Raw genomic sequence first — 22,500 nt, 5'->3', positions numbered from 1 at the left:
ATCAGAGGTTTTTATTTAGATATATATATGGGCTATAAGAAGTGATTACAGTTGCACAGTGAAATCGACAGGGAAGTTGGTGAATAGGCATTCAGGCATTCCACGTCAAGAATGCCATGGTTCTCTGGGACATCGTCCTCCGAAGCCTCTGCAAATATTCTTCTACTCATCAAAGAGCACTAAACTGAAGACGTTTGATTGGTCAAAATTGAATCCAATTGTGGTTGTCTAGATTTGGCTCTTGGAAGTGGAGTTCACCAAAAAGCAGCACAGTCTTTCTCAGGATTTCTTTGTAGTTTTTTTTTTTTTTTTTTTTTTTTCCATCACTGGGAATGTTGTCCAGTTTTCCGTGGTGCGAATAAGGAAATTAAACCACAGTTTTCTCTGGTCTCCTGATGATTGTTATGTCTCCGGGTTCTTGAGATTCTGAGCTGCCCCCGGTAGGCTCCCGCTCAACAACGAATTCTAGAGATCGCATTTTTGAAAACTTCCTTCTCCAAGCAATTTTGTCAAGAGGGGTTCACTGGTTCTGATTGCGCAATTATCTTCCAAAATATATATACCATCATCAGTTGGGTCGTATTCGTGAGTTTTATTGTTCTATTGAGGCTTCCTCCCGTGGAGCACCATAAGGATCTCTCTCTCTCTCTCTCTCTCTCTCTCTCTCCCTTGATTCTTGGTGTGGAATGGCCGGTCGACGCTGTAGTGGATTAGGATCCGATCTGGGCAGAAACTGTCTAAACTTTGGACTATTACGATAAAGTCATAAAAATGCGCAAATTCAAGTGGAAGAAATAGCATTAATTGTAAAACTATATATATATATATATATATATATATTATATATATATATATATTATATATATTAATATTATGTATATATGTATATACGTATATATTATATATACATATATATAAAATATATATATATATATATATAATATATATATATATATGTGTGTGTGTGTGTGTATCTCTCTCTCTCTCTCTCTCTCTCTCTCTCTCTCTCTCTCTCTGTATATATATATATATATATATATATATATATATATATATTATATATATATATCTATATATAACTATATATATATATATATTATATTAACACATACATACATACATACATACATACATACATACATACATACATACATACATACATACATGCATACATACATACATACATACATATTTATTCTTTGTATCACGTATCAACGTACGCCTGCCCCAGGATTCTATTTCTCATGTGACTCACGTCCCGGGGTTAAAATTTTCGGTGTCAGCAACAGAACTCCATCTGTATATTTATGGGTCAGGAATTCAATATTTCATACGCGGTCGTCGAATACCTTGAATTTATTTGTTTGATAGCCTAATACGCACATGAAGCAACCTATTCCAGTGATATGGACTTTGGTATTTAACGTAACTTTTATCAATACAGCATAATTATCATATTCACCCGCCCCCCACCATATTAAAATCAATGAATGAATGGCAAGGCATAAGATAAGAAAATCCCATTACGATGAGAACGATTCCCATATTGAACTTAACTAGCTGAAATAAATAATTAAAAGAAGAAAGAGCATTCTTATTGACTGTCACGGGTACCTTGTAAATATTGATTCTGGAAAAAATAAAATGGGTGAGTATGTATATGGGTATATGTATGTATGTATCTATGTACATATACTTTATACACATATACATACATACACAAATATGTATATATATATATATATATATATATTATATTATATTATATATACATACCATATATATATATATATATATCTATATATATATATATATATATATATATATATATATATATATAGAGTGTGTGTGTGTATTTTAAGAACAGGGCAAATTTTTCAGTGGCTTTGGCAGTATTAAAAAATTAATAGTTCTGTTACTTGCAACGCACAATTTATTATTCTTCTGTCTCAGTGGCATTTTAGATGCTTCAATACTCTTTTTATTGCTAATAATTAGCCTCAAAGCAATTATACTATTAACTACACGACGAATGTGTGCAGTCAGAATTTCATGCTCAATTCAATATTTGCTCTTCTCGCCCTTTTGGGTTTAACGGGAAAGATTTCAGTACGTGACTACAGCAAAATTAAATTGCTTAGATTTTATCATTCCTACCATTTGGCAGAAGTTTACAGCTAAAATGTCTAAAAATTGTGACTCATTCTATATAACACAAACATGATTAAATATAAAAAAGTGAGAAACAAAGAGAACGGAAAATATTGAAAAATAATGTCTTAAAAATACAAACATTTCAAAGGGTTCTTGTCTTTGGAAGAGCCCGCGATACTCATGAGCTAAAAATAAAACTTGCGTCCCCTCTTCCCCCCAACCCAAATCTAAACGGACCCGGTTTCCCACTATGGTAATCTGGGGATACGTTATCGAACTATTTTGGAAGCCAGAGGAGACGACCGTGGTTGATAGTCAAACCTCGAGTTTGCCGGTTGCGCTGGAACCTGGAATCATTCCAAGACTGCTGCTTCGAGGAAATCTCGCCTCGTGATTGGCGAGTGGAAGGCCACGAGAGATATTTATTGGCCTGCGAAATTCTCACTTGTTTTCGAAGCTTCTGTCTCGGAATGTTTGGAGGCTATAGCTATAGCGTGAGCGACAAAACATCCGAAAATGTGAGAGTGAGTTTATATACTTATATTTTTTTCTAAATACATTATATGCTCAGAAATCTTGTGTTAGTTAACACGGTTAATGCAACAATTCTCATATTGGCTAATGTACCATCTTATCTGAAGTTATATTTTAATAAAACTATATTTAATTTTGTAGCTGCAAAATCCATCATTCAACAAAAAGCATAAAATTGGAAAGGTTTACATTCAGAATATACTATAATAGAATAACATAAATTTTAAAAATTAGTCCTCCACTTTTTTATATTTGTTTTATTTTTCATTACATTTTATTAATTTATTTTTTTTTACGTGAAGTCGGAGAAGACCAAAACTTATCCAGACATTCAAAGTAACTATTCAACATAAAGTTCTGCTGATGAAAATTAGGGCATAAACTGAAATTGATATGGACAAAAACAAAAGTATTTCAGAACAGGTATCCTTTAAGATACTACCAATGTTTTCACACTCATTAAGGTCAGGGCAACTACCTGGAAATTCATTCGACGAGAAGAAATCGATACCACTGTTTCGAAGCTGCTCCTGTGTCTGAAGAGCCTTGAAACATGGTGCCTTATCATGCAAAAATGTGACTACTTCAACAGATAACACATTTTTAGGATCTTTGAGGAAAGGAAATACTCCAACAGTAATCAAAGTTTCTCTGAAGTATTCACCATTCCATGACTGTCCTTTTTATTTTATGATCCACATTAACCGTTTGGCTGTGAAACAGAAAAATTCCCCAACACGATAGCACACGTCATCGCTGATATCATCCAACTTTGCAGCCCAAATGATGTCATTTTTATGATTGAGCTTCCTGTGTAAATGAAGAATTCGTCTGATGCGGCAACATGGAGAAAGTCAGCTTCATCCCAATCTTTAAGAAATGCACGGTCTTCTGTCGGTTTTAGAGTGATGTTGGGTTTGCTGATAACATGAAATGGCTTGATACCAGATTTTTTCAACTCACTATATACAGCACTATAACTTCTCTTCTTTCCCTTTTTTGTTTCTAGTTCAAGCGCCAATTTACGTAAAGACTTTCTTGGTCTACCACTGCCTCAGCTATGATGTCTTTTGACAACTGAGAAAGGACTTCAAGCCTTCCAAGATTCCCACTCTTTTTGCGATGACAGTCATATGGATTTTTGTTCCAGTTTCTTTTAACAAAGGATGCATCTCTTTTAATGTATTTAGCTATCTAGGAACGTGAAATGAAGGATGCGTCAGCATCCCTGGCCTCTCTGAAGGTTATAACCCGGATTCGGTCAATCCATCTGACTTCCTCCGAGTCTTTAGCCATTGCTGAATCTAACTCCGTCATTCAGTCTGAAAATACAAGAAATGTAAAATGAAAAATAGCTTAATAGAAACTTAAGATAATGTACTTGGAGAAAGGCTATAGCAGAATACTTCATAATTTTCCATTTGTTCTGTGGAGGGAGGGGCCCTAATTTCGAAACACCCGGTACATATAGGATACATACATAAATGGCTAAATAAACAGAAAGATAGATAGACAGAGGAAGTGTATAATTAACCATTTTTATGTATGAATATGTACATGTGTTCAGAAGTATATTTGGGCTCTTTTATGCATCCAGCGCTTTTATAATTGTTTTATTTTTGCATATAGTTAAATCCAATCATTTAGGAACACACACACACACATACACACACACACAGATAGATAGAGAGAGAGAGAGAGAGAGAGAGAGAGAGAGAGAGAGAGAGAGAGAGAGAGAGAGAATTCTTAATGCAAGGAAAAATGTTTGAACTTCACCATTCAGTGATGGAACACATCTGTCGAAAAAATTGACAGAGTAATTCAGCTAGGATATAAATTAACTGAAATAAACTATACGACAGCTCAATAAAAACTGTTGCCTGTTGGATCTTTTTTCAACTCAATATACGTGCCACTTTGAAGTTTAATGTGCGCAACGAGGACGACTTAATAAAGGAGGATTAGAATCACAAACTTTCCTTTGAAGAACGAGACCAAAATAATACTGTTTGTAAAACAAACAGATGATGGAACCATAAAGTGATTTGAAAATTAAACACTTTCTTATCTAAAAGTAACTGACGGGTTCCTTTTATTTTTTAGATGGATGTCTTTGATTAGAAACTTAAGGAAAATGAGCTTATGATAAGCTTCCCAAGTATGATTAAAATATTTCACATAAGGATGAGCGACACCTACACAGGGCACTGTTCAAAAGAGATGTATATGCAGTACATTTCAGGAAGCAGACTTACTTGGTTGTATCTTTTGTATGCCCAAATGTCGATATCAGGGAATATAATCTCTATACTCTAAACATAACCATGTAGGTATGAGTAAGAGAAAAAGGGAAAAGGAAGAAAACTGTTACCGGAAACATTAAGAGAAACAAGGTTTGTGTGTTCCGCAAAAGATATTATTCATATTTACGTTAACAAGAATACAGAAGCTTACTCATGACCAAGAATGAGTTCTTGAAACGGGTCAAGAAAGAAATGAGGAAGTTTCGTATAGAGCAGAATCGCCTGAATATGAATGAATCGGGCACAAGACAAAACATATTGCTGAAAAAACAGAGTAGACGAAGGGAAACAGACTCAAATCATATATGGAACATAATATTATTCTTCAGGGAGGGTTGAAGTCAAAAGCAGATGTGGGAAATTACCAGCATTACAAATGTCCAAATCAATGAGATAAGATTCGAGATAGTTCATGCGGTTAAATGACAAGGCTGTCGGTGAAATATGATACAAAAGAACTGATTGCTCTCGCCTCAAGAAAGCCAAAATAGAGCGTTCATTCCAAGCGGCTTGTAAGATGAACACTGAGTGGTATCAATGACTGATGGGTTATTGGGAGTAACAGCAACAAAGTCATACTTGGAAGGGGTATGGGTGAGGCATTTCCCAGGAGAAGGCTGTTAAATTTTTCCCGTTTTCGAAAGTGAAATGGTATGATGAAGGACTGGTACGAGGTGAAGTGAAAAGGATATCTGCTATCGAATCTTTAAAAGGGCGTGATTACATAAACATATGCGTATGTTTGTATAAGAGATCACCCTGTGGTAGGGGTATAAGAATACTTCCACCGTAGGTGTTGCATGTCGTACAAGGCGACTAAAAGGACAGCTGCTGCCTTGCAGTCTTACTGTTTAGTGAAGGGCTAGGCCCACCACCAATAACTGTGGAAACTGCTGTCTTGCAGGTGGACTTTTTAGTCAAAGGAGAGGCCCACCGCCATGCAGTCGTAAAAACACCTTTGCCAAATAATAAACCATGCCTGATGTTGTAACGAAATGCGCCAGGCAACCGACCCCTCAGTATAGGGATAACTGTGGGAAAGAAGAAGAGGATGCTTGTATATGAGAGAGAGAGAGAGAGAGAGAGAGAGAGAGAGAGAGAGAGAGAGAGGACGCGGGGAGGGGGAGGGGGAGAAAACGATTAACCACACAAAGAATTGTTAAGGACAGACCACTCTGATGCGTTCAGTTTGAAGGAGACGTATCATTATTAGTATTAGGCACAGTAGTACTCTTGTTGTTATTTTTATTATTCAAAATGAGCGAGCATTTAAACGAAGCAATCCTAAAGGCCGTCAAGGTGCAAAACAGGCAATTACAGAACAAAAACCCCATGTGTGGCAGGGGGTGAAAATATTGAGATTATAACAAATTAATAATAAAGTGAATATGTATGTATGTATGTATGCGTGTACATACACACATATATGTATATATATATATATGTGTGTGTGTGTGTGTGTGTGTGTGTGTGAGCGTGTATGTGAGTGTGCGTGTGTGTAGTTATAATATTCAGCAAAATGAGCACAGAACGGACACTAGTGTTACATTACATCCTTTTAGAAATGGCAAGTATCGCCATTAATACTCCCAGAGAGTCCATTCTACGAGTATTTGACAGCAGAGGGACAGAAAAGAACTTCAGTAACTGAGCACTAGGTGATCTAATGAAAATTTTTTATTAATGCATATCGATTAATGAAGATGGCTATATGGGATACCTTTCATAAAAAAAACACAAAAGGCCTGTCTGATTAATTCTGGCAGAAGGATAATGATTCTGGGAGACTGAAATTATTCACAAAGGAGAACTTGGTAGAAATTGGTAGAACTAAAGATCTGCCCATTCTTTATAAAAGATGCAGTGAGCATTACAAGAACATGCAGGCATATAATCTTATGATGTATATATAATATATATAATATATATATAATATATATATATATATATATATATACATATATATACTATATATATATATATATATATATATATATATATATATAATATATATATATATATATATAGATATATATATATATATATATATATATATATATATATATATATATATATATATATATATATATATATATATATATATATATATATATTATATATATATATATATATATATATATATATATATATATATATATATTTATTTATATATATGTATATACGTATACATACATACATACACGTGTGTGTATACGCACACGTATGTACAAGTTTGTTACGGCCGACGTTTGAGTATTGTGAGAATGAAAGAGTGCAACCAAATCATTAAAAATATAGAGGGTTTTATTATAGTTTAAACAAATAACATTGGGTACGCCTGGTAACGTCGAAACACCATGAAACAGTAAACCGATATTACTGTAATTAGTACCACAGTTAAAATACATGAGTTGCTTTTTTCGGCCCGAAACGCTGCAGTAAATATTAAATCCAATCTTGCTGTAAATATCCATAAACTGAAAAGACGAAATACCCATTAAAAGTTTTTCTGTGTTTGCAAAGGAGGAAAGGAAAATATTCCATTTCGTCGCACTAAATGATATGTAATCATAGGTATCGATACATAATATTTTGTGAAAATTGTATGTATATTGCTTTTAAGAAGTTTAATGTTCTACTGTTACTACTGATTTTTTTTCGTTGTGTTATTACTTCCAAAAGTCCGTGCATACGTGAATATTGTTCTAGTTTCACAGATTTTTGTGGGAATGAATAAATGTGTCTTACTATCAAATGGGTGCCTTGAAAAGTATTTTAAATGAGTCCTGATTTCTTTCTTTTGCGGCGACAGGTTCCAGAAATCAGTTATCAAAGATAACTGAAATAAACATTAGGCAATTAGAATAAAAATATTAGATGCAGGAACGTTTAATAACAGAAAACTGGGACGTAAAGACTCCCCCGAATTCTCTTCAGTTCCTCCGATGACAACTTCATTCATCAGACCAACATCTTTGGCTGGAATTTTACCTCCTGTTTTACCCTTCTCCCCTCTTCCATGGCGTTTCCCCTCCTTTATATCTTGTAGAGCTTCATTGCTCATTCTTCCCCTTTTCGAGTCTCTTCTTTTATTTCTTTAAAATCTTTCGCCCGTTATCCACTACCTCCAATCGTTCCCCACTTCGTTAACTAAAACTTCGGTTTTCGCGTTATTACAGAATCACTGGTATTCACAGTAAAAATATTTACAGATGACCATCATCGTTTCCTCAAGACGCCGTCAATTACATTCTATGTCGTAGAAGAAATTAACAAAAATCTATTTCCCCTCTACGCAATTTATGCAGACTTCGCAGCACGCATGTTCGTGCTGTTATATCCGTAGTTAAAAAAGAAATCTTCAAGATGATTTTCCTAAAGTTTTCAGGAGTTATGGCAGCAGGACAGTGACCAATTGATTACATTTTCGTCGTGTTTGGGTCCAGATCTGCATCCAAAGCAAGGGACGAATTCTGATGAGTTTTCTGCGGAAAGTCCGCCACAGGACAAAGATCAATCTGCTACATTAAGGTTGGGAATTCAATCTGGATTAATTCGTACACCACGAGCCTTTCAATTCAATAGTATCTTTCTACGAGGGTCACAACCGAGATTACGGTTATGCTTCAGTAATACAGTTGAAATGCTCATTGTTTTATACAAAACCCTTTGAACGCACATGAGTTGATGAATATCTTCTATAAACATTAGAAGACTTTCTTACCCATTTGCATTCAAAGTATTTTGAATGCATTTGGGTAGGATAGTCTTACCCATGTCCGTTCAAAACACTTAAATGCACATAGTAAGATAGTCTTACCCATGTCCATTCATAACACTTAGAATGCACATGGGCAAGACAATCTTAGCGCCATGTGCATTCAAAACATTTGGAAAGCACATGGACAAGACAATCTTATCCATTTGTATTCAAAACACTTTGAATGCACATGGGCAAGACTATCTTACCCATGTGCATTCAAAACACTTAGAATGCACATGGGTAAGAAAGTCTTCCAATGTTTATAGAAGATACCCGTTAACATTTTTCCTTCTTACGACCCATATTACTTACTGTCTCTTGTGTGGGAAAAACGTCAGGTGAATGTTTGTGCTGATCTAATGCGAAAATTTTCTGGTCATTTTAATAACTTGTGATAAGTTTACTCAGTAAAGCCTTATATTTACTGAATGACGAAATTTGATGCATGGCTCCTATTTTCATTATTAAAAGAGAGAGAGAGAGAGAGAGTGAGTGATAGAGAGAGAGATAGAGAGAGAGAACGAGAGAGAGAAGAGAGGAGTGAGAGGAGAAGAGAGAGAGAGAGAGCGTGTTTAATTAAGCGCGTATGCAAATACCAATGCTGATAAATGTATATTCTGATTTATTGCGCAACTTTATACATAATTCTAATAATAACTGCAAAAGTTATCTGTCACTCTTAAAGCTTCCATTAAATCGAAACCCGCAACATATTATTCAATGTTTATCTAGATTTTTTTTTAACCAGTTAAGATGTGGTCCTAAAACCTCTTGCGTTCAAGATAAGATACCTGATACGTAATGACTCATGAAAGCGCTTGGAATATAGATAAGAATATATAATTTAGGGCAAAAGCCAGACACTGGGACCCATGAGGTCATTCAGCGCAGAAAGGAAAAATGAGAGTAGAAAGGTTTGAAAGGTGTAACAGGAGGAAAACCTCGCAGATGTACAGTGAAACAATATTGTTAGAAGAGGGTGGAAAGTAAGAAGGAAGAAAGAGAACATGAACCGAGGTACAGTAAAAGAATGAAAGGGGGTGTAGCTAGGGGCCGAAAGGACGCTGCAAAGATCCTTAAGTACTACCCCTACCCACTACGGGGGTCATGAAAACTCTTATTCAGCAGCCCCCTAGGGAAGTAATGCCGTCAGTGCACCTCATTCGGCGCACTGTAGGCATTAATTAAGGTTCTTTTCAGCATACCTTCGGCCTCTAAATGCAACCCCTTTCGTTCCTTTTACTCTACCTCCTTTCATATTCTCTTTCTTCAACCGTAGTTTCCAGTATCTCTTAACAATTAATTCATAGTGCAACTGCGAGATTTTCCTCTTGTTACACCTTTCAAGCTTTATTCTGTCAGTTTCCGTTTCAGCGCTGATTGACCTCGTTGATCCCAGTATTTCACCTTTGGCCTAAATTCTAGTATATATTCATTCATTCATACTTTTTCAGCAGACGGCGATTAACGTTTGAAATGTGTCGTGAGGGGGTGGGAGCGGTATTCGCAAGTGGGGAATGAGACCTTCATTTAAACGGTTACAGAGAAATCTCTCTCTCTCTCTCTCTCTCTCTCTCTCTCTCTCTCTCTCTCTCTCTCTTTATCTTGAAAAAATAAAGGCACTATTCTTATGAAATGGGAATCTAAGTTTTCATCATAGATGTAGTAAAGTATGTAATATTAACCCTTAAAATCATTGGACATATCTTCAAGACTCTGACTCTCTCTCTCTCTCTCTCTCTCTCTCTCTCTCTCTCTCTCTCTCTCTCTCTCTCTCTCTCTCTCTCTCTCTTGATGAATAAAAGCATTGTTCATGGGGAATGGGATTCCTATTTTTCGTCATAGACATAGGAAAGTATAAAATATTAACCCTTAATGACATGGGACATATACTCAAGAATCTCTCTCTCTCTCTCTCTTCTCTCTCTCTCTCTCTCTCTCTCTCTCTCTGTCAAGCAATTTCCACCACTTAGGTTAAAGCGTTTCATGATCTGTACTCGGATATAATAATTCATATCTGAAGCTGCATTAAATACAGCAGCCTGATGTTATGGCCACTGATCTCCTGTGAGTTAATGGAGTGCAATCACCGGCATTTAACCCAATAACAAACTACACTATTCCTGTAAACAGGCGTTTGTTTTGTTTGGTTTGTTTGTTTTAAAGTTCATCAGTTTCATCAGGCAACTTATAACTTCGTGTGTCTGTTTGGATCACACATAAAACAATGAGTACCTTTCCATAAATAGGGAACAGCTGCAAACATTATCCATATTTATATTAGTATTCTTCTACTTCTTGTCTGATCTCTCGACCTCTAACGAACTGATATTATTATTATTATTATTATTATTATTATTATTATTATTATTATTATTATTATTATTATTATTATTATATCCAATTCCATTATGTAGAAAATTAAACGATATTGCACATAAACCTACGGAGAAATGCCTGTGAAGTTGCTGGATTCCCGTGAGTATGTCAGCAATGCAAATCAAATTATTATTATTATTATTATTGGTATTGTTGTTGTTGTTGTTGAGTATTCCGTCAATTGTCGAAAATCAAACGATAATACAAATGAACCTAATGAGAAACGCCCGTGAAGTTATAGGATTGCCGTGAATAGATCGTCGGTGTACATCACTCTCGACGTGAGCGTCACTACTCATATAGATGCAATAAAGGGTCAGGAGGACTCCTTGTAATCAAACCACGGTTGTTTATACACTGTATTGCCCATATCCCCCAACGCCTCCTAAAGGGGAATTATAGGGGATGGGCTGATGCTGCAATAATAGGAAAGGATCAGATGGATGCAAATGCAAACTGAGGAGAGAGAGAAGAGAGAGAGAAGCGCAGAGAGAGAGAGAGAGAGAGAGAGAGAGAAAGAGTTTACATTTCATTCAATCATTTCATTTACATGTCTAATTATACTTTCAAGTGTCCTGGTACAACAAGTGTTGCGCATTTGTAATAAATATATCATTACTTATGAGAGTAGGTATTCATATGAGTTAACTTTAATGCACTGTTCTCACCTATAAATTCTTGTTTCTTCTCTAGAATATTTTTGGGACCCGCTGAGAGACCGCCAGGTTGCATCTATTGGAAACACGTGAAGAAAAAGGCGTATATATATATATATATATATATATATATATATATATATATATATATATATATATATATATATATATGTGTGTGTGTGTGTGTGTGTGTGTGCGTGTATATATAAATTATATATATATTTAATAATATATAATATTATTATCTATATATATATATACTATATATAATATATATATATATATATCTATATATATATATATATATATATATATATATATATATATTATATATATGTACATTATATACATACATACACACACACACACACACACACACACACACATATATATATATATATATATATATATATATATATATATATATGTTATATATATATACACATATACATATATATTATATATATATATATATATATATATATTATATATATATATATATATATATATATATATATATATATATCACATCACCGCGATTCATATAGAAGCATTAAGCTAAGCTATAAGTGTCCTGTAATATCCAATTCGCTCTACCTCGGAATTAATATATTTTCATACGTGTTAACCAAAGGGGAATTTTTTAGTTGATGATAATTTCGTCCTCTCGTGGAGAGGACGAAATCAGGATTTCAGTGACATTACCGACTTGTTGGCTGAGAAGGCAAAGTCACTGAATTCTTGAATTCTCCTGTGTACGCTAGTTTGAATCCACGAGAGGAAGAAATTATCATCAACTAAAAAATTCCCCTTCGGTTAACATGTATGAAAATATATTAATTCCGAGGTAGAATGAATTGGATAGTAGGCCGAATACAGAAAGTATCATCCACATACATACGAGTAAACCATATAACTTTTTGCGTTTCAAAAATCTCCATGTAAACATTGCAATGGACAGAAGATAAGGGATTACCCATAGCCATGCAGAACCTTTATACAAAAATTCACCATTAAAACAAAATTTACTATCATTGATAATAGGGGTTTGCTATAGTAAAAGGAATATCATAACTTTTTAAATCTTCCTCCAAAATTTCAAGTAATACACCCGCAAGCACTTTTGTAAACAAAGAGACGACATCAAAACTAACCATATTAAAATAAAAATTCAAATTCAAGCTATTTAATTTATTTATAAAGTCGACGTTGATTTGTACATTCGTGTTAGAAATTTCTCCTACCAATGGTGTAGGAATTATTACAAGCATTTGGATAAATTATACGAAACTGAGCCTATTGAGTTAATGATTGGTCTAATAGGGCTATTGATTTTGTGTCTTGACTAAACCATATAAATAAGGCAGAGCTGTTTACTAAAATAAGAGTTCACTGTCTGTGTAGGATCAGACCTCAGCTCTGTGTAAGTCTCACTGTTATTTAACAATGTCATTATTTTATTTACATGGTCACTTTTATTCATTATAACCATTGTATTCGCCTTCTCTGCTTTTGTTACTTGCACTATTTCGTCTATTTTAATGTGATTATTAGCCTGGAGAAATCTTACGCGTACATTAGGGGGAGAAGGTTTGGCCATAGCCCTAAGGACATAAATTATGACTAAATCTTTCCATATAACGAAATGATTCTGAAATATCGACATAGTCAAGGTTACCGCCAGAAACACCAAAGCTTAATCCATATCCCAAAGCCACGACTAAACTATGAATCTGTGTATGTGTGCGTGCACGTGTGTGTGGTAACTATTTTCGTTTAAATGTTTGTTTTAAAGGCAACCCGACCGAACAGCATCACTGTGACCTCCGATTTTACAAAAGATGGCCCTCTTTCATTGTGTGAAGGAAATTTACAAAAATTGCATAACACATATGAAGTTTTGATGGAGCATAATTCATACAAGATTAAAATTGTAATCAACTGTTGAAGGACAAAATATTTCAGAAAGGGGTAATTCCCCCGAATAATGGTCGTGGTATACCATGATTTTATCAACTTTACAACACCAGAAATAATTGCAGGAGGTTCAGTTAAGAGGCGATGTAAAGCTCTTGAAACTACATTGCATTTTTCATATTTTCGTTCTATAATAGACTAGGAGAGATACACGACTCCACCTAGACACAAACATAGTTTGACGTGATAAACAAGGGGGGACATTTACTTCTTATCCATAAAAGAAACATGAAACATGCTCCCGGCATCCCAAGTTTAATGGTTGGTTGGTAGAGTTCGACATAAATAATACTAAAGTTCAGATTCTGTGTGAAACCTTTCTTTTCGTATAAAATATTTGTACAGGAATTTGCTTATTTTGTATTTTATTATAATAATTATGAAGACTAATTGAATAATATCAATGCTAGCGAAATGAATGATACACAGAATCCTTCGCTCCTGCGTTTTTCTTAGAGCACGTGGAGTTAATGACATTCTTGACAGCAAATTGGCATGAAATGTTTAAATTATATTGATAATTTTCCTACTTGACATTTACGTGTGAAACATTAATCGCGTTCAGTGAAATCAATGTGTTGGCGCTTGTTCATTATACGGAAATTATGTCAATCAACGGAATTTTATTATCATTTCGAGCATTACTTGATAACCGGTCTCAGTTCCCCTTAACATCACATTTCTCTCTCTGAAAAACGTGGTCATGTTACTCCCTCTGAATTTTAGGGAAATATGCTCACACTCGTCTTTCAATACTTAGGACGTTTGAAGATTATTTTTTTTTTCCCGTGCCGGCAGTTTTCTTTAAGTTACTACAGGAGTATTCTGGAGTCTTTCCTTTTCTATTATCCAATCTTTTTTTGGGGCTGAGTTGGGGGGTGGGGGTGGAGGGAATCATGTCATAAGAGAAGAATTTAAGCAATGACATTTATACCATGCAAAACCTATGAAAGCTCTTGTAATGCTCGAATAATTTACAAACTGTACAAAGAATTTTATGTTTTACAGACAGAATCATCTAATAAAATTAACACTGACTGTAATAATTTTAAATACGGGACATAGAAGCAAGCAACGTGTTAAGAAGAAAATGCCAACACAAACACACCCACATGCGCGCGCGCACACACACACACACACACACACACACACATATATATATAATATATATATATATATATATATATATATATATATATATGTGTGTGTGTGTGTATATATATATATATATATATATATATATATATATATATACATATATATATATATATATATATATATATATACACATACATATATATATATATATATATATATATATATATATATATATATATATATATATATATAGTGTATAAGTAAGTGAGATTTTAGGTAGTGTGATTGCGTGCGTCTGTGTATAGAGACCGGAAGCCCAGATTGTTTGGATGTTAGACGCCGTGGAAGTTATAACAAATGCGTGTCAGTACTGGAAAATCAATGCTTGTTTCAAACCGCATGAGTGATCACATTTTCTACTGTTTTGAAGACTCGTAGGATAATCTAGGCTCCAAGTAGGCTCTAAATATCTTTCTTTTAATATAGATATTCGCTTTTTAGCCTCAAAAACCATGCCTCTCGAGTTTTAACAAAAACCAAACATATATCATAACCGCAATATTAAATTTTATTTTTATTTTTTTCGAGTATTTATATATTAGTCGGTTTTTGGGGGCTAAAGATATAATGGAAAAACAGTTTGTAAAAGTGTTGGTATTACATTGTAGTCACTTAAAATGTTTGGTGGCTATCAAGGTTTTAGCGATTGAGATTATGCACGGAAGCAGCTTTCACCTCTTTCATTCCTTCTTGGAAGAAGAGTCTTCCTCCGAAATTACCAGATGCGCAATGCAGTTCTCGTTCGCGTTCGAGAATAAAATCATGACATGTACTCACTTTGAACAATAAGTTTTAGTAACAACTTTTAATGTTAACCTTTCTTTGAAAAAAAAAAAAAAAAAAAAACAGTACGTAAGAAGACTAGTTTTCCTGAAAAAAAAAAAATAGAACATAATTCCTTTGGCCGTTTGTGTGATCGCTTGTCTTCCGCACTATCAAATGAAATTTTCTGATGTTTATTTCATGAAAACACCATACATATATATGTAATTATGTTGTGTATATATATATATAATATATATATATATTATATATATATATACGGTGTATATATATAATATATATATTATTATATTATATATATATATGTGTAATATATATATATAGAGAGAGAGAGAGAGAGAGAGAGAGAGAGAGAGAGGTTTGCTCGACGTATGCAATAACGTGTTGTAATTGCTTGCCTCGTGATCAAGCAAATTAGTTGGAAAATCGTCCTGAAAGTCTATGCTACTCCGATGTTGTGCACTTGAGGAGAAATGTATGATAGCTGATTTATTTAACAAGAGGAAACTATAGTAGATTCACATCAGCTGTGCATTGGATGTCTAGGCCTGTCCCTTACGACGCTCCTGATTGGCTGTTGATAAGCCATTCACAGAGCTGGAAACTCTCAGTCTCTCTCGAGAGTTCACATGGGCAGAATGTATGTTCCACCTCTCCTTAATGATACTGGTGAAAGACGTGCCCCTCAGGAGAGGTGGAACATACATTCTACCTATGTGAACTCTCGAGAGAGACTGAGAGTTTCTAGCCCTATGAATGGCTTATCAACAGCCAATCAGGAGCGTCGTAAGAGACTGGCCTAGACCTCAGATACAAGGTTGATGTGAATCTACTATAGTAGGTGACTGGCACTAAAAGACACGAAGATGAAAGAGCAATATGTGCAAGATTGGAATGGGCATCGGATACTTGTATTTGGGGCAGCTGAAAGATGTAAACTACGAAGGTTGTTTGAGGACTTTGTGGAGAGAGAATGGTGCAGCAGTCTAGGACTTACTGACCTAACCTGGAAAAGAATGAGAATGAGAGATTGTTAAAGGGAATTTGAATCTGTGAATTGCAGAATTTAGAGAACATGAATAGGGTTTTTGCTAGGTGACAAAAATTTAATGGGAGGTGAAAGAACAAATATGGCATTGTGGGAATAACTGAAAAAGTGACAGAGAAGTCTAAAAATTATAAGAACGTTATTTAGCATAATAAGGCATGTATATGGTAAGATTTTTATTGCAAAGGCAAAACATAAGCGATAGGGGAATGTGTGTGCGTGTGTGTGTGTGTTTCTTTTAATTTATACTGGGGAAGCTGATTGTGTGCGAATGAAATGTTTGTTATGGTATACCCATAAACGAAATTTAATAGAAAAGGGAGTCCACTATATAATATAGTGACACTGTGGAGGGTGCTAAGGATGTAGTGCAAAAATGACACTAAGACAAGAGTCTATAACATTTTGAGGTGACTTAACACTGATGGATGCAGTGATGGAGAGACAGGAAAGCTGATGAAGGGGCAAAATTTTCAGGGAGAATGTCCGTCGTGAACTGGTGATTGGTGATAGTGAAGAGAAAGTATAGACTAATAACAGAGTGAAACTGTTTGCAACAGGAGAAACAGAACCAAGGAGTTGGAACAATGTATGATAATCCTCTGCTCCCTTGCAGTAGTAAGTGCTAGATAGGTAGCGTCTACCGGTTCTAAGCAAATCTTTATAGATGAAACTGCTAGTGCCCTCTCTCTCTCTCTCTCTCTCTCTCTCTCTCTCTCTCTCTCATATATATATATATATATATATATATTATATATTATATATATATATACATATATATATATATATATATATATATATATATTATTATATTATATATATTTATGATAGTCTCCATGGATGGACTAATAAGTCTTTGACACCTCCTATCCTTGTAACTCTCTCTCTCTCTCTCTCTCTCTCTCTCTCTCTCTCTCTCTCTCTCTCTCTCTCACTCTTTTCGTCGTTACTCCCTACTATCACTGAAGTCTATTCGAAAGCTGGGTCGACAGATAGTAGTGAGGCATAACCATGAGGTCGACAGTGTATCATGTTTCTATTTTTATGGCTATTTTATAGTATATTACTCCTTTTATCGATATCCTATTATTAAATAAAAATCATTCGTTGTCCATAAATCTCTCACTTAACATTTATGGGAAAATCAAAATCAAAACCCATCATGTCCTAAAATAGTAAAACAGCAGGTGCAGCTAAATACTCGTCCATTTAGTAATAACGAAGAGAACAAAATGAGAGAGGGGTTGGGTGGGGGCTGGGTCGCATCCCCACTGGAAAACGAAGTCATTTTGGTAAAAGAGAAATGGTTCCCGGAAGCTGGAAGAAAGAGCATCATCAACCAAGAGGATAAAGAAAAGAAGGACAATATGACCACTGATGAAGCGGCCACCTTGAGGAAGAAAAACCAAAATAGATCTTCAGAGGAAACGTACAAGGCTCAGTCAACACCGTCTGCTAGTCACGGCATTGATGAGTATCTCGGATCGATGTAAACACAGCAATGCAGGTCGCTTTTCGGAAGACTGTGTAGGTACTTCTTATCCGCAGGCAAGTAGATAAAACAGCAACAACAAAATACGAGTAAAAATACGCTGAAGTTTTCTGTACAGCGTATAATCAAGGCCACCGAAGAGAGATCTATCTTTCTGTGGTCTCGGTATAAAACTGTATGAGCCGCTGAAGGGGAAACTTTCAGCCACGGCCCAGTGGTGGTCTGTCCTTTAGCGTTGTCAGACGCACGATCATGGTTAAATTTAACCTTAAATAAAATTTTTAAAAACTACTGATCCTAGAGAGCTGTAGTTTGTTGTTTGATAATTGGAGGGTGAATGATCATCATACTAAATTTCAGCCCTCTAGCATCAGTAGCTTTAAAGATTTGAGGGCGGATGAAGAGATAAAGCCATCTCTCTAGTTTTTTTTTTTAAGACGAACAAAACCTAAATTAAAACAGGTACCTAATACTACCGCCTATAATAAATGTGCAAAAAAGATAGGAGGAAAAAAGCAAAGAGTGAACATCTGCAGGGACGACCACGTAACCTCAGCTTTACGAAGTCAACAAAGAGCAATGAGGTGTTTGCTCTACACGGAGATGAACTGGCTTCAAAGGGGCGTATGTATGTATGGCCATTGGAGGATCGCTGGGAGCTGTAAAAAGAGGAATTCTAAAGATAGGTTTTTGATGTGCACCGTTTGCTAGAAGCGATGCTAAAAGAAAAAACCCGGAAGTAATATGGCATTTTTCTTCTTTAGACGTCGATAGAACGCTTTGGGAAAAAGGTTTTTGGAAGTCTTGTGGCTGACAAGGCTTTACGGTTTTATCCAAACAAACGACGTATTTAAGAGAGACTACAAGATTTCCTTACCTCGCGATCTTAAGTTTTTTTTTTCTTTTCTTTTTTGCTGCTGCGCCACTTTTGTTTTCGTTACGCACTTATTTCAACGAAAATAATGACAACACCTGAGGAAAACTGGGTCTATACGTAGACTTGTCTTGATAGAGAATGTTGACAATGTAAAGTCGCACACAACCTATGGAAATCTGTATATTGCCAAACGAAACCCATGGATAAAAAAAAAAAAAGTTATTTCCATAGATCCTGTAAATCCAAATTGACATTAAACATGAAAACAATGACTAAAAACGTCTTCTGCTTCAAAACAGCCGTATGACGTATAGACGACGCCATCACGTCCCATTATCCTAATTGCGGATGACAAACGCGAAAGCCAGTGAGTCCGTGACAATGGAGCTGAATTGCGATAATAAAGAGGCTTTTCACTTTAAGTCTGAAGCCACAACAATTTGCATTTGAGTACAACAGTTGACGGAGGTAGGGAAGAAAATAAAAGGTTGAGAAAACGCTGGTTACTCCATAAATATGCAGTTGCTGTCATCTCCCTTTTGCCATCTTATTATTATTATTGTTGTTATTGTTGTTGTTTCCTGTGTTGATCTAGAATAAAATCAGTAGCTTGCTTCTTATTAACATAGCTACTACAGTTACTATTATTTCTAACATTACTATTAGGTCCCTCGTTGGCCGAGTGGATTTCGCGCTCGGCTACCAGTCCGGTGGACCGAAGTTCGATTCTCGGCTCAGCCAACGTGGAACCAGAGGACTTTATTTCTAGTGATAGAAGTTCATTTCTCGATATAATGTGGTTCGGACCCCACAATAAGCTGTAGGTCCCGTTGCTAGGTAACTAATTGGTTCCTACCTATGTAAAAATATCTAATCCTTCGGGCCAGCCCTAGGAGAGCTGTTCATCAGCTCAGTGGTCTGGTAAAACTAAGATATACTTAACTTTCTACCATTATTAACATCAAGGCTTAAAAGTGTTTAATAAAAATAATAATTCTATTCTGTTAATAGATTTGTCATCACTATAGCCAGTGCAATACTCTTACTATTATAACTGACTTTAAATACTGCTCTAAAAAATGTAATAATTTGTTTCTTACAAACAGCACTGCTCTACTGTTATCACTACTGTACTATTAATATTACCATTGAAAGTAACATGGAAATTTACCAGCATTAGTAGTATCGAATAGATCTTCAACTACTGCTACTATCTCTACTTTAATTATTATAATTATTATTATTATTATTTTGGTCTGTCACACTCCTCCAATTCAACTGGGTGATATTCATAGTGTGGGGTTCCGGGTTGCATCCTGCCTCCTTAGGAGTCCATCACTTTTCTTACTATGTGCGCTGTTTGTAGGAGCACACTCTTCTGCCTGAGTACTGGAGCTATTATTATTATTATTATTATTATTATTATTATTATTATTATTATTCTTTTGTATACCCTTCTAAGCGCGGTTAAGGGAGACTTCGAACTTGAATAATCACGTAAAAACGAGGATTTTCACAAGGTGTGCCTCGGAAAACCCAAATTTTTTTTTCACGTCTAATTCTTTCCATTTCAATAAATATGCCCATCAGCCTCAATTCCTAACCTTCCGCACTTTTATCCTATCTTTCATTCACGTATTTCGACACAACCGCGACAATAGGGCCAACAACTTAAACTCAGGCCCGCTGAAACTCTTGGCCTGCTATTGCAACTTTAAAGACCGTTTCACACCGGAAGCGATGCTAAGCGCGCTACCCTTTGCTATGGAGCCATGTTCGCTATACTCGCGATGCGTGTGTTCACACCTAAAGCTATGAATGACTGCGAACACTTCATGCAAGTGTGTAAGTATATATTGTTAATCTGTTCACCTTTACTGCTATATTTAAAGTTAATTTATTTAAAGGTAATTTATATATTAATAATAATAATAATAATAATAATAATAATAATAATAAGAAGAAGAAGAAGAAGGAGAAGAAGAAGAAGAAGAAGAAGAAAAAGAATGATATGGGATATGCGAGTGGATTTCTACCCATAAACATAGGAACACTAGGCACAATCCCAAGATCGCTGAAAAGGAACCTGTAAAAACTAGATGCCGTAGTAGCTACAAGACTCCCGCAGAAGAGAGAGAGAGAGAGAGACTACCTGCTGATTCCTGTGTTAAATATCAGCCACTTCCAAGACCAGGCCTTGGTCTTGACAATATATTCGCCGGCTTTCAAGACGATAGAGAGAGAGAGAGAGAGAGAGAGAGAGAGAGAGAGAGAGAGAGAGAGAGAGTTTAATGCAATCTAATTCCTTCTTATATATCTCTGATAATTACCTTCCATTTATGGAATGAAGATAGACAACCCTCGAACACTTTTTTTCCACTTTTTCTATGCATTTCAACATTTCTTTTATGTCTAGGAAGACTGGTCGGTATTTATTTCATTACGCCACTCGACAGCATTTCCGTTTTTTGACTGACATAATCCTTCACTTTGAGAGAACCAATTTCATTAATCTTTTGCATAAAAGGTGTATGCAATTTACATCGTCATTTCAGGCATATACCATGAAAAATAAAACACTGAAAACAGGTAAAACCAAAGAAGGATATTGCTGACACCTAATTCCTATCTTTGAATTTCCTTGAATAAAATAAATGCGACTGATCGTCGTGACCTTCTTCAAGTGAAACTGAAATCCAATGAACAAACTGACTTGTCTGTCTACCTATCTATCCTTTATCACAACTCGGCATATTATGCATTTATCCCTGTAAGCTTTCTAGCACTTTACTCTTCGACAAAACCCAAAACGAAATTGAATATTTTTCTAGAACCGTATGAATCTAGGTGGGGTTCTCTCTCTCTCTCTCTCTCTCTCTCTCTCTCTCTCTCTCTCTCTCTCTCTCCCTCTCTCTTTGCACACTTGCAACAATGCTGCTCTCCATCTCACTCCTCATTGCCATAAATATCGTCTAATTTCACACCCAAAGCTCATCGCTGCCTTTACAATGAACGTTTATAATTCACCCTTGTTTGTGACTAATTAAGAAACAATGATGCGGCCTCAAGGGCGGTGATAGAGTATTTATCTTATCCTGAATAACAGAAGTTGGTTCAATCGCTGAACTATTAAGAGATACATTTGAATGCAACCTGCGACCATGCCTTGCATCTTGGCGTATTATGGTTTATATGATTTTAAATAAACAAAAAGAAATATTCAAACATGTTTCTGAAATAATCCGTACCAAGAAATCATATGGAAATCTACAAATATCAGAGGCAATGTCAAATTGTCTTATTCTAAAGTTCTAAACCTATGTATCAATATCGAAATAACTTTTTTTTAGACCGTCGTGTTACTCCATCCATAAGA

This window comes from Macrobrachium nipponense, chromosome 1, assembly GCF_015104395.2.
Source record: "Macrobrachium nipponense isolate FS-2020 chromosome 1, ASM1510439v2, whole genome shotgun sequence".
NCBI lineage: Eukaryota > Metazoa > Arthropoda > Malacostraca > Decapoda > Palaemonidae > Macrobrachium > Macrobrachium nipponense.
This window is presented reverse-complemented; position numbering follows the sequence as displayed.